The 17,282-nt window shown below is 35.3% G+C and overlaps 1 protein-coding gene across 5 annotated transcripts in view; it reads right to left on the bottom strand.

Annotated features, from left to right (window-relative positions):
* LOC126368777 (caskin-2) overlaps nucleotides 1-17,282 on the bottom strand; it is a 336,044-nt gene that overhangs the window by 138,494 nt on the left and 180,268 nt on the right. The window lies entirely within an intron of this gene.

Genomic DNA, 17,282 nt, shown 5'->3' with positions numbered 1-17,282 from the left:
GCTGACTGACGAGGCGGGGTTTTGTACAAAATCCGTTCTGAGGAGTGTTCCAGCTCGCAACGCTCACGCTCTATGTGCATTTGGCTTAACTGTTCTGTTAGTGTGATATTTGCGTGTATTCCAACAGTTTAGCATAACAATATCGTGACTTATACAACTTCTGAGGTTACATTGCTGTACAATTTGTTTGCCATCGCTAACGCGCGATAAAGCTGCGAAATCGATATGTTCACGAAACCTACACTTTGTTCCGACCTTTATTTTATTTGTAGGCCCGCGGAAAGATCAAGATTTACAGCTGTTTTGGAGTATTTACTAGCTGCGACACGCTATAAGAATTGTTTTGCGAAAGGAACGAATCAATTTGTCATTTTTAGGAAGTATAAATATTCAATGAGGTTCTGATTAAGCCGCATTTTAAATATTTCATCTAATACGTTATACATTAGTGCTTAAGTTTTATTTGGTGATAAAAGAAATTGAGACTTGCTTGGGCTATGTATAATTCAAAGTATATTATTTTTCATACTCTCAAGATTTAAAAACACTTAAATATTTTCACAAAACTCATGCCCAGTAGTCGTAAAGACTTATCTAAAGGTTATGTTTTGCATAAAACTGCAACTCTCAGGTTTGATAGCTCATTTCGAATGTTCACATTAAACATACAAGTTATGACTTTTGCCAACAAGATGTGGTATGTAATGGTACTTGAAATGATAATGAATGTAAGTGGTCAATGTTTAATGCAATGTGAATTGCATCTGAGACACTTCTCTTTGGAGTGACTAATATATCAGTATAAGATGCATTGATGGATTACCTATAAATAGGCATTCTTATATGAACAACAAACTATAGTTGCAAAATTTTTTAGTCATATAGTCACTGTGGTTCAGTGGTAGGCGACTTCCTTCTCAATCGGGGAGCGCCAGTTCCAACCACGGTACAGGACTTGTACCAATGAGTTATTAATTTATTTTAAGTACTGTTTTCACTAACACAGTTGGCTCGACCAATATAGACGGCGATACGGCTCACCACTTTTCACGTTTCTCTAACAGAAATCTTGATCAAGTGTGGGTACTTAGTTCATCTAGCGATGGAAGTTCATCTAGACTACTGCAACCTTATACTTTACACCATCTTCTTCTATCGTGTGGGTTATAAAGTGGATTAATAACCTCAGGATTCAGGGTTATTATTGATCTGCCAAAGGCCCCAACAGTGTATGTATACGTGCAAAATGGGATTTCGTGTACCAATAAGCACTAAAGATAATTTGTTGGGTAAAATGATGTAGGTACTACCGACTGTTAATAAGAACTAGCGATATTGCTAGTTCGAGGAATTATACGATTTCAAAAACCAATAGTTTATCGCTACACATATACAACAGCAGACTGACAAAATGGACGACAAAAAATATTCACAGAAAATATTCCGAACTTCATTCGCAAATAACCAGTCAGTGCAATCTTGAATTTATCAGAAGACCGCAAGGCACACAAAGAAATATAATTGCACGCAGTATCTTCAAGTGGTCTTTTGAACTGCGTTCTGCGACTGACATCTTTTCCATCGCTGCTGCATGGGTTACGTATCGTTCGAGGTGCGACATATATCGCGGATTTCGCCTAATTAAAACATTTTTCGTACTTTGCATCATACCTAAAAGTATGAATGTTCACTGGTTTACTCCGACTAATTCAGAAGGTTTGAATTGTACCGTCGTGTTGCATGAGAAGACTTTTTTCGAAAACGCGTCTGAAGTGCTACCGGTGTTATACAACGTTCATTAGTGGATGCTCGCGTTATTTGCGTTGTGCGTAAGTAGATAGCGTGATCTATGCAGCAGGACTGATGTGTTTGTCTGCAATAAACAGCTGTTTGTCTGGAATGCCGTGCTATAAACATACAGGATGCTTTAAACCAATATCATTTAGGTTTACTTTACATTGATGAAGATTATTTATTGGCAATCTTAGACATCCCGTCGTAATCCTATTTTATATTGTGTTCTTTATATTAATGACGGTTATAGAAATAAATTAGTATCATAGGTAGGTATATAATCATGGGAAAATAAAGGAAATTTTGTTGAATTTTTATCTCGTGTGGGGCGTGAGGTTAATGACCTTATCAACCCTGGTGGCATTGGATTAAAAATATAGAATTGATTTTAATACGTTGTTAATTACGAGTTAGTTGTTATTCAAATGCCTACTTAGATTTATTTAATAAGTACAATTACAATTTCAAGAAATGCGTAAGAAATAGACAAAAAACGGCCAATGCTACTATTTTTATAAATTCCAGACCCCCATTTCCTATTCTACTTTTAAAACAAAAAGAATGATATTACAGTCATTTTAAGATGTGAAAACCGCTCGTTTTGCTAAGAGGCCAGCTTCGAAGCTTAACGTAAAAGAACAATGCAATCCTGCTAGTCCATTTGAAAAGAGTAGATTAGTGGCCTGTACTCGGCCAATTATCGAATTACCAACTGTTTCCTGCTTTCTGGGTAGTTAGGAGGCAGTTAGACGTGGATTTTATCCCATTGAGAGCGGTTAGTCGACATCCTTTTTCATTAGTCGCTGTTTCGTGGCTCGACAAAGCGGTGTTTGGTTAATAAATGAGATGGGCCCCAAATAGTCCCAATGCTGTTCGTTAGACGAATCTTTTGGAAGTTTAATGGAGCGATTGACAAAGACTAAAGGCTTATTTCAAGACTTATGCAATATTTAGAAACAATGTGGAACGAAAAATTTAAGGGAAAAAAGGAAGGATGTAAGGGAGGATACAATTAAAAAGAAAGGCGCGTCGTGTCTCATAAATAACTTGAATTTGCTTTGAATAGAGATAAGTGGAAATGCTACACCAACCAAAGCGTAGTCCTTCTTAAACAAGTAACTCAAGATCATCAATAAAGTTATGAATCAACATTGAACAAACCACGAAAAAGTGTTTTAAGTAGGTAACTTTGATAAAAAGTGGTGTAAGAATAATGATGAGAACGTAAATTGGAAGAGCGTATAAGGTGTGTTTGTTGACAAAAAGACAAGTTGACAAAATTAAATGTCACCTGTCGACGAGCAAGAGTAATCGATAGTGAATGTGCAAAAAGTTGATTCCATAATGTGGCGCTTGGTTTAAAGATACGTGCGAACCTTGTTATGAAGCAGTATAGAGCTTTAATGATGTAGCAGAAATTGAAAACGAACGTGCTACAAGAACCATAACTGACGACACAAGACGCAAATGTAAACATACGCTTAGCAAACGTCACAATCCGCATATGAAAATAGACAATCACAACAGCAGGCCTGCAACGCGCTAACGAAGTTTTCATAGATCTGTCACTAAATATTAATATTTTGCACGACTATGTTACAATAAGATCTCAATTAGTAAATAATATTTACATTACGTAGCAGAGGAAACCAAAACTGTAAGACTTTAAAACAGAAAACATTCCTATTATTAAATAACATATAACAGTGTTCAAAGGATCTTTCACTTAAGAATAAAAATTATAACAAAATGATTTCCATTTAAATCAGTCTCTAAAAATACAGAGAGATAGGTAAAGCAACAACAAAACGACAGAGGCACAATGAGACAACAACAAAGAAAGAAAACTGTCACCACCACACAAAACACCACATGTACTCGTACAAACAACGGAATTCATTACACGTTTCCATAACCAAGTAAACTCGGACCTCTACTGCTAAATATTTCTATACACACTTAAATAAGTAGCTTGATTATGGGGTTTTAAAAACTCCTACGAGTATTTATACTTGCTTGTGACTTGAATTATGTGTGTAACTACTACTGTAAGACGCGAAGGCCATTTGTGCCACCTTCCAACGCACCACAGGTACGCTGTAAAGCATCCGAAGGGCGATTACGCAGAAACAAATGACGATCGACAGTCGTCTCCCACCAGCAACAAAGGGCAGTAAATACACTTTTTGCCCGACCACTGGGCCCGAGCGTGAAATCAGTAGAGCTATAGCCACAATGGAAACTGACGTATTGACTCTCGCGGTTATGTAAACAACGTGTACCAGGCAGCGCGTGCCAACAAAAAAGGTACTTTATAGTGGCTAATGCAGATGATTGTCGTTATTTCGAAAGCTTATTAGTTGCACTTGATGTTGCCGAAGTTGTTTGCGTCTCAAATTCTTGTTTTTTATTAGATTGTGTGCCCAATGGTAAAATAAGTAAGTATTTTGATTCGTTAAAATAAATCTGAAATTGACACTGGACTAAACGTAAATGTAACTTTTTCTTTTTGGTTCTTGTATAGTGTGGGTTGTAAGGTGGAATACCAACCTCAGCAACCCTGGTGGTAGGGTTAGCACTGGCACTGGCTGGGGTTTGGTTAGCAGTTACATAATGATTTAATTTTATTTTTGTCTATTTGCATAAAAAGATCGGTACTCGATCGCTATTATTTTCACGGAGTAGAAACGTTAGTGTTAACGTTTGATGGCAATTTCACACCACACGCTAATAAACATAAACATAACAATTATTATCCTCATAAAAGCACGCGTCATTTCCCAAACGCGACGTTTAGCCGCCATTAAGCATAACAGGTTTGTACGTCTATAAAACTTGATGAATTGAAAACCCTTTTCTACTCAGCTGTTTATAAGTACCAGGTAATTGAAAATTTCTCTCTAAAATACCTTTCCTTTTTCTGAACTCGCTATTTTTAAACACCTTTTTCTGTGTCGATTTTTTGAAAATGGAACTTGGCGTATTCTTTTCTGTCGACAAATTCTATTTTATTTTTTAAAGGAATTTTATCGAAAAAATTTTAAGCGCGTCGCGTCGAAATATTTTTAAATTAAAAAATAAAATATCTCTAATTCCACGTTTTTAGTAGATACTTGATTACAAAAATAAATAATATCCTATTTATCTATAAGTACGTTTAACAGTAGTACTTCGTCGTCCAACAGTAAAATTCATCTAAAATTAGACTTAAACGTGAAGCGTTCTCAACTTGAGATTAAACAACTCGTGTCAAGTGCTTAATGACTTGTACATTACTAATGAACCCAGAATAGAGTACATATTCGTATGAAAAAAGCTAACAGACGTACTGATTTAAACAAATATTTAAAAGCTAAAACAGGAAGTGTTTGCTAAGCATTTTGATTGTGTTCAATAATTGGATTTTTAAAAGCCATTAACTGATTGTTGAGTTTGGAAATTGTTCTCTTTCAAACTGATGGGGTTTAAAGACCTTTATTGTAAACAGAAAAAAAGGTATGCAATTTTGGCGCCATTATTCTTCCATGAAAGTTTAAATACTGTGTTCTTAGATAGATAAAATAGATAAAGACTTTATTGAGCACAATGGACGCAAGTTACAGAAATAACGAGAACAGATACAGAAAGGCACAACAGGCGGCCTTATTGCAGATGCAGCAATTTTTTCCAGGAAACTTTTGGGTACAAGAAAATTTTGTACAAATATAATAGTAGCGGGTTAGAGCATTTTAATATAACAAATAATACCAGTTCTTTTACTAGTTTTAAACAATAATTTAATGTAGGTAAATAACACACGTATCGGTACATGAAAATCGATAATGCTACTCTTAAATTCTGAGTAAACATTTATTAATTGTGCACAAAATTGGAGTTTTTTGGTAAATTACATACTTATAAAGGAAGCGGCTAAAATAACTGTAATAACCGCCAATTTAAAAGAATCAGATGAAGACATTACACAAAACGCCCAATTTAAATTACTATTATAAAAATCTGTATAAAGACATACGTAAATGGTAATTTGCATCTAGGCTCCAACCAGTCCTTTATCGTCATTGACTTTACTTTCGACCAATAAATTACATTTGATTTATACCTACCTTTTTTGAGAGGAAATTATTAAATTATACATTTCTTGGAAATAAAGGCATCGAAAATGAGTAGGTATACAACAGAAAAAGTATTGTTGAAAAAAGACAACTTCATTAAGGCGGTTATGTAAAACTGTGTAAAATCGAGACGCGTTGGGCAATGAGCTAAATATGGACTCGAGGAAGCGGAGAGGTTCTCATTAAATATTCAGCTTTATAAGGCGCAAATTGTTCCTTTATCCACCTTTCAAGACTGCATTCACAGAGTTATAAAAGGATACTGGAAAACACGATGATGGTAGTGCTTATAATACTTACTATAATCTGGGTTAATCCGATTGAAAGCCGTAGTTGGAATTACTGATAAAGGTGGATGAAGAAGTTACACAATGATGAACTAAACTAAATTTGTGAAATAGCAGTTACTACTTGAAAGAAAAGTAATAAGTATAACAATGAGAGAAAGGGTAATACAATCGTATATTTGGAGAAATAGCATGTAAGTAAACGAAAGACTGATTCTGCCTCAGAAGTACAAGAGGTTACGACCAGGAAACAAACTCCCGAAGAATCGCGCTTTATCTGAGTTATATAGGTTGTTTGTATTTCCATTGCCATTGGCACAGACTGCGTACAATATCCACAAAGCCGTTTTAACGGTATCCCAATTCATTGTGGCAGCTACTATAAAATCCTCACATGAATGTGAAATTTACAACAATGATTTTCAAAGGCAGGAAAATTGTATTCACACATGTGTCGTAAATGTGTTTAGCCGTTGTTTTCCTGCGCTAATGAAGGTTATTAAAATTCATTTATGTATTGACAGAGTTGTTGGTGTCTAGACTGGGATAATCGATATGCTACAGTGTAGTGCCAACAAAGTGGTTTACCTAGAGATCCATACATACTATGAGTTGACGACTTTATAAGCGTTTTCCTAGTTGCATTAAACACTTTAGTGTTCTCGTGAGTTATCACTGTTGGCGGAATAGACTGTAAAGGTGAAAAAAATTCTAAGTTATGTGTTATGTGTTGCACTTTGGATGAGATTATTGCGGATCGTCTTCTTTTCGAGTCGATGGCAGACTTATATTGTACACTCCAAGTATTTGGCTATCTACGGAAATATTCAGGTATAGATATTGGTAATGAAATTTTTAGTGTATAAAATCTTTTTATTAAACACATCAGACTTTGCGTATTCTCATTTAGAAACTAGTGATAATGAGAATATCTCTTTTATTTCTCAGCCGTAACTAGTCCAAGAATTCACAGCTACATGCAAGAGCAAATCCACTTAACATCACTTTAACATATACCTTTGGGAAGTGCATTATCTGCAATGTTCAAGTTACAGTTGTTTAGTAACACTACACTCTGAGTCAGCTTATATTGGAATTGCTAATTACATCTCGGTAGTATACTCGTAATTATTGTATGAGATAAGCCGAGACGTACCACTAGCGTGTTGTATGGAGATACGGGTGTTAGTCCAGGTGGAATAATTAAGGTGAATTGTCTCAAGCTGCTAAGATAAGGATTCATTTGTGTTGTTTAGTTTTGAGTTTTCCTTTCACGCATCAAAGTTAAAATGGAAAATAGGTATTTAAAACAAAAACCAAAATATACAAAGTTTTGTAACTAAAAGATAAAAAAACATAATATCGTATTAACAAGAACAGTATTGTATAAAGTACAAAAGGAACTCTTAATTATACTTCAACACAGTTTAATCAATGAACAACACTACGTGCGACCGAATTTATTCCACGCATTCACAATTATGACAGAAAATATTATTCGCTTTAATTTCACGAAAAATATCAATAAAGTATGGATTTAAAAAGCGAAATAAAATTCGACCGCAGTCTCGTTAAGGAACGAAATAGCTTGTGACAGGATTACAACTTTAACCCACTTGATCGAACATTAAAATCCGGTAAATATCAAGTGTTGAAATTCAGTGAATGAACATGACAATATTGAGGATGCCGCTAATTGAGAAGTGACACAAACGCGTTTCAACAATACAAAGACGATTTAAAAAAAATGTTAAAGCGTTTATAAAATAAAACATGAAACAATGCTTTTTCATATTCAAACAGAATAAGATAAATATTTATCCGCGAAAGTCACCGACATTGAATAATTTGCATACTTAGAGTTAATTAAGCTTCTCCCAATTTGATGAAGCTTCTTAATTCACTCATGACCCAGAATATCGGTGACACACTTCGAAAAAAAGAAAAAAGAAGGAACCATGCATCTTCTGATAAGATCAACAAGAAAAGCTTTTAGCAAGAAAAAGTCCATTATTCGAACATTAAAAGCACTTTATCGGAATCTTCGTGACTTTATTAAATAAACGCGACCTTTGCAAAAATATTACGGCCTTTTTTTAAAAACTACTTACTTGAAAAAAGTGTTGTCGAAATGTTCCTTTTAAGTTTCATTTATCTTTCATATCACCTCAACTCCAGTTGCAAAAAGCTACATAATATGATGTTTTGATTGACATGAAGCATATTAGGGTGAACATAAAGAAAGAAATGGGCCGCAAACAATGCTCGGTAAATACAAGTGCCTTGTAAAAACAAGACAAAAAGCTGGCGAGCACAAAACACGCTAACGAGACGGGGGCAAGCCATCGATCAGTGCGGAGAGAAATCTCCCGACTGATAGCACTAAATTACGAGAGTAGGGTGACCAGCCACCTCATGGCTACTTCGTGATGGTAGATTACAAATTGCCGCTTATAGACGTAGAAAATAACGCACATGAATTGTATAGAATTTGTAAAAATCGGTTTTATAAAAGCTTGAGTTTTAGCTCTACAAATCAAAAACATGAAAGTGAAGTCTTTTGTATTGGAAAGTTTAATCTTCTTCTCAAAATAGGTTCTCAATAAACTGGCTTTGTATAAGCCTACATATTTTGACTGAGTAATTGGCGTTACTATACATGGTACCTCGCGCAGAGTGTGCCCGACGATCGAACAATACCCAACCTCTGGAGAAAGCCGACACATAAATTGATTAATAGCTCTCTCAACATACCCTCAGGGCGCTCAGTAAGAGACAACCGGTAATAACAGATGATATCGAAAGCTGTAATTGTAAAATTGATAATTCGCCAAAACGACGCGATTGCAGGTTACGAAATCACAATTGATTTTACAAGGAACCGTGAATCCTCAAATTTGCAAGACGTCTTGATTGCTGTCGTTTCTGACACTTTAACGAGAGGCCCTGTGTTTAAACAGGCTGTAAGCGATGAAAGAGGAAACTAATGAACATTGCATAAATGATGAAGAAACTTTTAATATGAAAGCGGAGACTTTACCAAACATTCGTGCTTCGAAAGTCGCATAAGATACCGTAGCAACTGATCCTAATGGTGATAAATTCCTAACTTTGCACCTGTGCTGTGTAGTATAGGACAAGGTTATCCATAACAAGCAGTGAAAGCGAAATAGTCCTAAATTACCCTGTTCGTAGCAAGATTCCTCGACAAAGAGGTTTGCGAAATGGCAAATCATCCGTCAATAGATAGTTGCAAACGACTCCACCTGGTGAACGCGACATTGACATAGATGCTGAGTACTGCCTGGTTGGTGGTTGAATGATTGATGCAAACATTAGTGTATCATTGTCGTGAGGACTTCACTATTAACACCTTTTGTGGAATCATGCCCATCATTAAAGAGATGGAGTAACCTAATCTAACCGCGCCCTTGAATTCCAACAACAGCACGTCTGAATTATATTTCATTTAAAATTACAAATGTATGAGCTTTTACTGAAAGCATGTGTGGTCCCAAACTGTCAGTATGGAGGTCAAATAAGACAAAATCGACTTTTATGCTTCATTTCATATTATGCCTTTTATTGTCCTTTAATAATATTGATAAGCATAAATTATACGGAATTTATGCATTGTCTAGGTACTTTATATTCCTTTGCAGCTGACGATATTACAACAACTATAAAGCTGGGACAGAAATGAATGAAAACTTAAAAAAAAATATAAGGGAACGTCTCTGAAGTGGTAGAAATAAGGTTGTTTATGTTTAAACGACAAACACAAGCGAATTGAAAGTAGTTTCTCTAAGTGGTTATATTAAAAAGGCAGTGGACGATATGCAATCTGCGCCACATACGGCACAGTGCGGTTTTGGCAACCTCTCCACTCGTTTGCATATCCAGTGCACGACGGGAGGACCCTTTATTTTATCTTTTTAACAGACAGCTGTTTAAATGAATGCCCGGTTTTCTGCATTCCTCTCGGTTTTAACGAGATTTCCCCTGACAAAAACACGATGACTTTGACAGTTATTTAAACATTCTCTCTTCTTTTGTTGGAAAATGTATTTTTTGCAGGGGCTTTACGTGCGGTCGCGTCAACAATGTCGCACGACTTTGCTGAAGTTTTTTAAGGACTTTGCTTGTTTCCTTGCATTATGGAGCTTTTAACGGTGATGTATTAATCGCATGGCTGTGTGAACATCTGCGTCGGAGGCACCTTGTTAGTGGCATTTAGCGAATCCATGTTACTCGCGCTTGTCAGTTCCGTAATGGGCCGAAAAAGATTCGCTATAATTTTAAGGACAAATATCTCAGAAATCCGTACCTCTGCGTCGCATTTCTCATATACTTCAGAATTATTACTTGACGATCTCTTACGCAGTTAAATTTATCAGATCCAGCCTGACAGTTATACACCTCATAATACTTAAACACTGACATCGTGTTTCGCAGAACTCGCCGTAGAGGTCAAAGATGATGTGCTGATTCAAAATGCAAAAGCAACATGACGTGTCCATAATTATTGTTTCGAATTCCTGATAAAATCAGATAACAAGTCGGGGTACTTATCTCCCAGACAAGTGTTTAGAAACCTCACGACAAAGCGCATTAGAAAGCCAAATTCCAATACCGTTAAAATCCGGAGCAACTTCAATAAATACATGTCTTGAAATATCGAACTCGTATTAGAATCGTTAGCCGTAATTGCACATCATGCAAAAACTGTTCGCAAAAACAATTTGGAATTTCACCTCGCAACCATTGTGCGAGAGAGGAGGTACGTATATAGTGATTAATATAATTTTTATTTGCTTTGATTGTATGGGTGTGCGTCGGGCTATTCATGCGACTGGTTATTCGGCCGTTGACATGGATAAAAACCATGATTGGATGGAGGTGGTTAACAGTACCCGTAGTAAGTGAGCTATGATGGATTGGCCTGTCAACCCACCCAGTCCCGCTTCTATTGTACAGTCATCCAATTTCTGAAAGTTAATATTTATTATGGTACAAAATTAATATTTTAATAATCACCGTGTTTGTATAGGCTAACGACCAAAATCTTTTTAGAGATGCGCAGTTAGGATACAATTATGAGATACCGTCGTAAAGCTCAGCCATAAAGCTCGTCATAAAAGTTTGTTTGCTGATGCCAGGCTTTGTTATAAGCTAAAAATTCAATTAAGTATAATTTGTGAGTTCGAAATTATAGCTAGAGTGTAACGTCAAGTATAACCTGTCATCACTTCCTTCAAGTGCTGTGATTTAGCTTTCCTAATTCTGGGCTGACGTTCCGTTATTATATTTCCATGTTCATTTATTCTTAAACAACAAAATGTGTAAATACCGGTCTGTCAACGGGCAGCAGCTACTTTAATTTATTCATCTCACTCCGATGACAGATCGGCCGATGGTATCACGTTACTCGCTCTAGCAAGGTCGCTTTACAGTTAAAATACCATCTTAGTAATCTGCTTCGTGCGACCGGGTTGTGTTGATTCGACAAGCGTTATAAAATCGTGGTGTGTTATGTTCTCAATTTGCAAGCAGTCACGGTCACAACGCTGTTGCTATTGAGTAAACATTATGTAAGTAAGTGTTATTTATTATTTAAATTAGCATGCTTGAGGACGCTTCCTCGTGCTAACAGAGCAACCAGCTGACAAAATGTTTGGATATTACAGGTTAGACTGTGATTATACACTGTTTATTTATCGTTACTGTTCTGTATTATTCGTACAGTAGTAGACACAATCGTTGATGTATTAATAGAAGGAACTAACAATTCTTAACACTGTAAATTATTCACACTTCAATTATGTTGATTTCAATTAAGACTTCCCGTCGTCACAAGGGTGTTTTTAATTAAGCCTTAAGGTATTGTTATATGAAGTGTATAAAACTCTTGGTGATACTGTATTTCTTAGAATACATAATTTGAATTTGTGCAGTCATCTAGAAAATTCAAGTATACATTTGAATTCTGTTATTTCAGGCAAGAGATTTAGCAGCTGCTACAAAAGTCTAAACTATCTATGGAAAACGTGGTCCTGGCTATTCCATAGAACCAACGGTACAGCCATAGAGCTGATGATAATCACAGGCCACAGTTGACAGTATCTTAGGAAATAAATTGACCAACCAACTGGGAGTGAGCAACATATATCTTTTGAAACACACACGTTGATAAGATGGTGTACCGATTAGTTTGACTTATAGGAGAAATGTTTTCATAAAGGTGACTCATGTTTCATTGGTACTTAGATTGTTCTTTAACGTAAGGAGATAGGAACAGGTGGTACTAATGGTGAGAATATGTTATGATAAGGTTTGTATACAGACAGTTACATTCTTGTTAGCTGCTAACATGTTTATATTATTCTTTGTATGGTATAAGTGGCAAGTATTGTAAATGATATTGGGTGTACTGTGAATAAAGTATTGTGTTCTGTTTTATTATCCATGGATTCTGATGGTTGGTCATGCTATCCGGATGGCAGCAGTAAATATAAGTAGAAATAAACTGTACTTGTAAATGATATTTGTAAGATGGTTACATCAACAGACAGCTAACAGACTTTAGTCTATACTAAAATATCATAATACTGCTGTGCACTTATCTTCTTATCTCACTTAAGGGCTTCAACAAATACGATGTATGTTGCACGATTTTGGCATCTAAAGATTGTATCTAACCTAAGCTATCGACGCGAAATGGAAGAGGAGCATTTCCATCATCATTACATTCACTTTACTGACCTCTTTTAATACCATCTTCTACTTTACTAAAGCCACAGCCGAAACAGGGTCAAAGTTTATCTACCACATCAAACTATCTATCTCATCTCAAACTACTACAGACTTACGCAAGTGAATTATCTACATCCACATCAACATTTGAGAAACGCATCTTATAACAGTCATGCACAAATTATGTGATTAAAATACCAAAGAAACCGGAATGCATGTTGTCATTATAACTCACAGTTATATGGAAAACATTTGACCACCTGTGCTTTGTAGAAAATGAATATAAAACTTAATTTCTTGCGCTTTAGTATTATTAATTGGAGAATTGTGGGAATTTGAATACGCATGATATCTTTTGAGAGCAGACGATTGATGGAGACTATTAGTACCTGATGAGTCGGTTGCGATATTATTAGCTGAATGTGAAAATTTGCAGCAATTAGGAAGAATAGATAATCTAATCCAACAAATGGAAAAGAGTAGCAGTTTTTTTGCTGTAAATTGTCATGAAGGTCGAATTCAAATTCAATATTTTCATTCAGTAGGTAACTTAGGTAGTTACACTTTGAAACTTCATTTTTTACACAACAAACGTCTCATCCGCCTAAAACTACTGCAGCCTCTCACAACCTGCGATGATAAGGTTTACAATGAAGCTAGGTTTTGTACTATCTTAAATGTAATAACTATCTAAAATGACGTGTAACTTTGTATTGGTACTATTTAGTCTACTGTTTAGCGATTGACCACAATCTCAGCTATCAAAAAGTTCCACATTTTAACATGTTCGTGTCCAAACTGTATGATTCCCAACAAGTTTACTACTATTTGTTTAACGTCATACTTACTTACTTATTATATAAGTTACCGCAACACCACAATCGTCTGTAAAAGCTCGTAACTGTTATTAGTAAACGTCTTCATAATTATAAATGATACCTTAATGATTCATGAGGTCACTGGTCAAGTAATAAGATATGTTTACATCATGTCAGACTTATTTAAGTTTGTTATTTGTAAGTCGACATGACACAATGAATTTATGGTTTGATTGCATGACAAAACTGACATAAAAAGTGCCGAGGTATCTCTTACATGTTATTATACATTAATATTCCGCTTTGTACTCTTGTCTTGCAAAGTTTTCATATTTATGTTTTATGCATGAACTTGAGAAAAAATATAAAGAACATGGTTGAAGAAACTAGGTTACCTACGAGAAAGCCATCAAAAATAATTTGTTGTTATTATACAAGCGTGGACATTCTTTTGAAAATTCCACCTGTAAAGTTCACAACACAAATATGTAAAGTGCTATAAAACATGGTAGTTATCACACAACATACATAAACAACACACACAAAACATACAATTATAAAACGAGATACAACGTGCAACAAAAGTATGATACGAGTAGTGTGAAACATAATTGTTATGTGTGTGATGATTATAGAGTACAAAGTTGTTGTTATTTTGAATGTTACTTCGGTAAGTCCAATAAGTAAAGTATTTTTTTTAAAATCTCTATAATATTATAGTGAATCATTATATCATCAGCTTTCCTCTTCTGTTCTGTCTCTTTTTACATTATTTTTTGAAACTCGGGCTATACGAATTGAATCCTTGTGTATTTATTTTTCATTTCGTATTTAAGCAAATTAATTCGTTAAGTTTAAGCACGTTACTGAAAAACAAATTAAAAAAATATATTCAGTAGGTAACATAGTTTCACTTTGACGAACGCCTCATCTGTCTAAAATTACTGCAGGTACTCACAATATAGCCGGGGAAAAGGAGCTGTAAGAAAAATCTCGACACAGGGTCCTAGACGTTCTTTAAAAACAAAGTATTGTTGTACAATTTAGTAATTTGGCTGCCTAATATTAGGACTAAGTAAGCAAAAGATAAGGATGCGGCAAATTTAAAATCTTATGCCGCCGTGGGTACGGAAAGTGACAAAAAAACTATTATAAAGAATGACAAAGATACTGATATTAAAAATTAAGGTACATAACGTCCTTAGAACATATAAATGGATGTCTCTACCTTGAACATACGCAGAGAAATATCAGCTCTCTTTTACTAAGAACAAGCCGTAGCTGTTCACGCAAAACGAACATGGCGCAGAGATTACACTGTGCCCGATATGGAGTCTCGAGCTGGCTCAGTATGCCTCAGAAATGGACACCTTGACTAATCGAGCCACGAGCGAATGAAATGGGCCGTGGGTTGAGTTGAGATGGCGCACTTGTGTATGATCGTGTAAGTGAGCCGTTGCATTTGTACTTAGCATCATTTCTTTCATTCGTGCAGCCAGAGAGGATGGAAAAATGTATCTGCTGGAAAGAAAATTGGGTTCAGCTCTACCGGCCGAGCACTAAATGCTGTTGATTGCAATCTGTTAAAAGACTTCTAATTTAAATATGGAAGAATATGCATTAAACTCCTTGTAAACTGAAGTTAAGTATTTGTGTCATAGACATCGTCAAAAAAAGATAAAAAAACTTTCCCTTGAATTTGAAATTTGCGGAGAACTCATAAAATTATGAAGCTTTGTTTACGATCTAAGACAAGAATAACGTACCAGTAAAACTTCGAATTACGGTTAGATACCAAAGTAATATCTTCTGAACTATAAAAATTGTAAAATTTTGCTGTTGAGGGTAGTAAATAAAAATGTATGCTATGACAATAAAACTGCAATATATTGAAGGACCGAAACTATGAATTTTAAAATATCAAGCTACAGAGAAGGTCGCAGATAAACAGCGTTTTGACATACAAAATATTTTCAACCAAAGTCGAGTAAAATTGAAGTAAACGAAAAGTAAACAGTAACTTAAGAAATAATAGCACCTAGCAAAGTACAATGAATTGTGGAAGATAATGTAGTAGATAGCGTAAATGTCAAAGTTATACAAATAAATTCGATCATAAATTCCTTTGTGGTGTCGGCCTTGACACGCGTAAATTTGGACCAAGTCGATACCGTGTTCTCAAACGCTATTACGACATACGCTCAAAAACGTAATATCTTTTAGAAGTAATCTAAAAATGCAGCAATTCTTTATACCAATCTTTATCGTATTCAATTTCTGTCAACAAAATTGCGGAATCTGTTCAAAAACCTGATACAACTATGATATCTTATATCCTTGCTCATACCCCTAACTTTTTTATCTCATGTCTGCCGTCTCTTGGCAATGCTCCAGGACGTTAATCGTCGGACCACCTGCAATCTACACTGCCCGAGATTTAGTGTCGCTTAGTGTCAAGTGTCCATTGAGAAGACAGCTTGTAAGTTCATAGCGGTAGTGGTAAGTCGTAACAGGTTGTGGGAGATGGCAAGATATTGTTTTGGAAGGAACATGTTTGGTTGTGTTTGGAATTCTGAAATTACGCTAATTGAAAATGTTATTAAAGTTCAAAATGGACAATATGAAAATAGTATTCTTGAAACTGTAGGAAGATAAGTAAAGTGGACGTTCTGTAAGATTTATATTTATTGTTACCATAAAAACTCTTCATATTTAAATAATACCCAGATAAAATCAAGAGTAGGCTGAATCTACTAAACGTGTATAATGTCATTTTATGCCTTCCATATTCGAAAACCAAATGTTAGCTAACAGCGTTTGCCACGAATATACCTACCATTGAAACTTGAACAGGAACGCAAAAACAACTTGAGCTATATTCCCAGGATATAAGGTTTAATACGGCCAAACTATCATAACATGCCGTAAAATACGCTAAGACTCATAAAAATATTAGCAAAGTTGTAAATCTGAGTGAAATTATCACGAAATTACAGAACATACATACGGTATGCATACGAACACATGAATTCTCAAAACCGATGACCTAGTTTTATTCCAGTACATTATTGATGAGATTTATATTGATAGCTAACAATCAGGTCTGTCATGTCAAAACATGAGGTAAGTAATCAATACAAAAGATAACAGTTATCTGTTGTTAGCTTACGCATAGCTTGTAAAACTCTAGTTTCAAACGATGCAAATACAAATAAAAATACTAAAAATAAACATGACAAACGTAATGTAAATATTGCAGTTACAAATGTTACGGTGTCATGTTGCCGGACAAAATCCGCGTTACATTACATGCGCGAGGGTTCCCTACAAAAGAACTGAAAAACGATCAATCAACGTAACCCATTTGTTTTTTTTTTATCCTCCGGAATGACGGTTGGCTTACACAACGAATCAGAACAATTAAAAGTCATTACGAGCTGTATTTTTGAACTTTGAAAATCATAACATCGAAATCATATTTAGTACTTCATAAGTTGCGGTAATGTAAACAAACAATT

This window comes from Pectinophora gossypiella, chromosome 8 (genome assembly GCF_024362695.1).
Source record: "Pectinophora gossypiella chromosome 8, ilPecGoss1.1, whole genome shotgun sequence".
Classification (NCBI taxonomy): domain Eukaryota; kingdom Metazoa; phylum Arthropoda; class Insecta; order Lepidoptera; family Gelechiidae; genus Pectinophora; species Pectinophora gossypiella.
The sequence above is the reverse complement of the archived record's forward strand: the minus strand, read 5'-3'. Positions and strand labels throughout refer to the sequence as shown.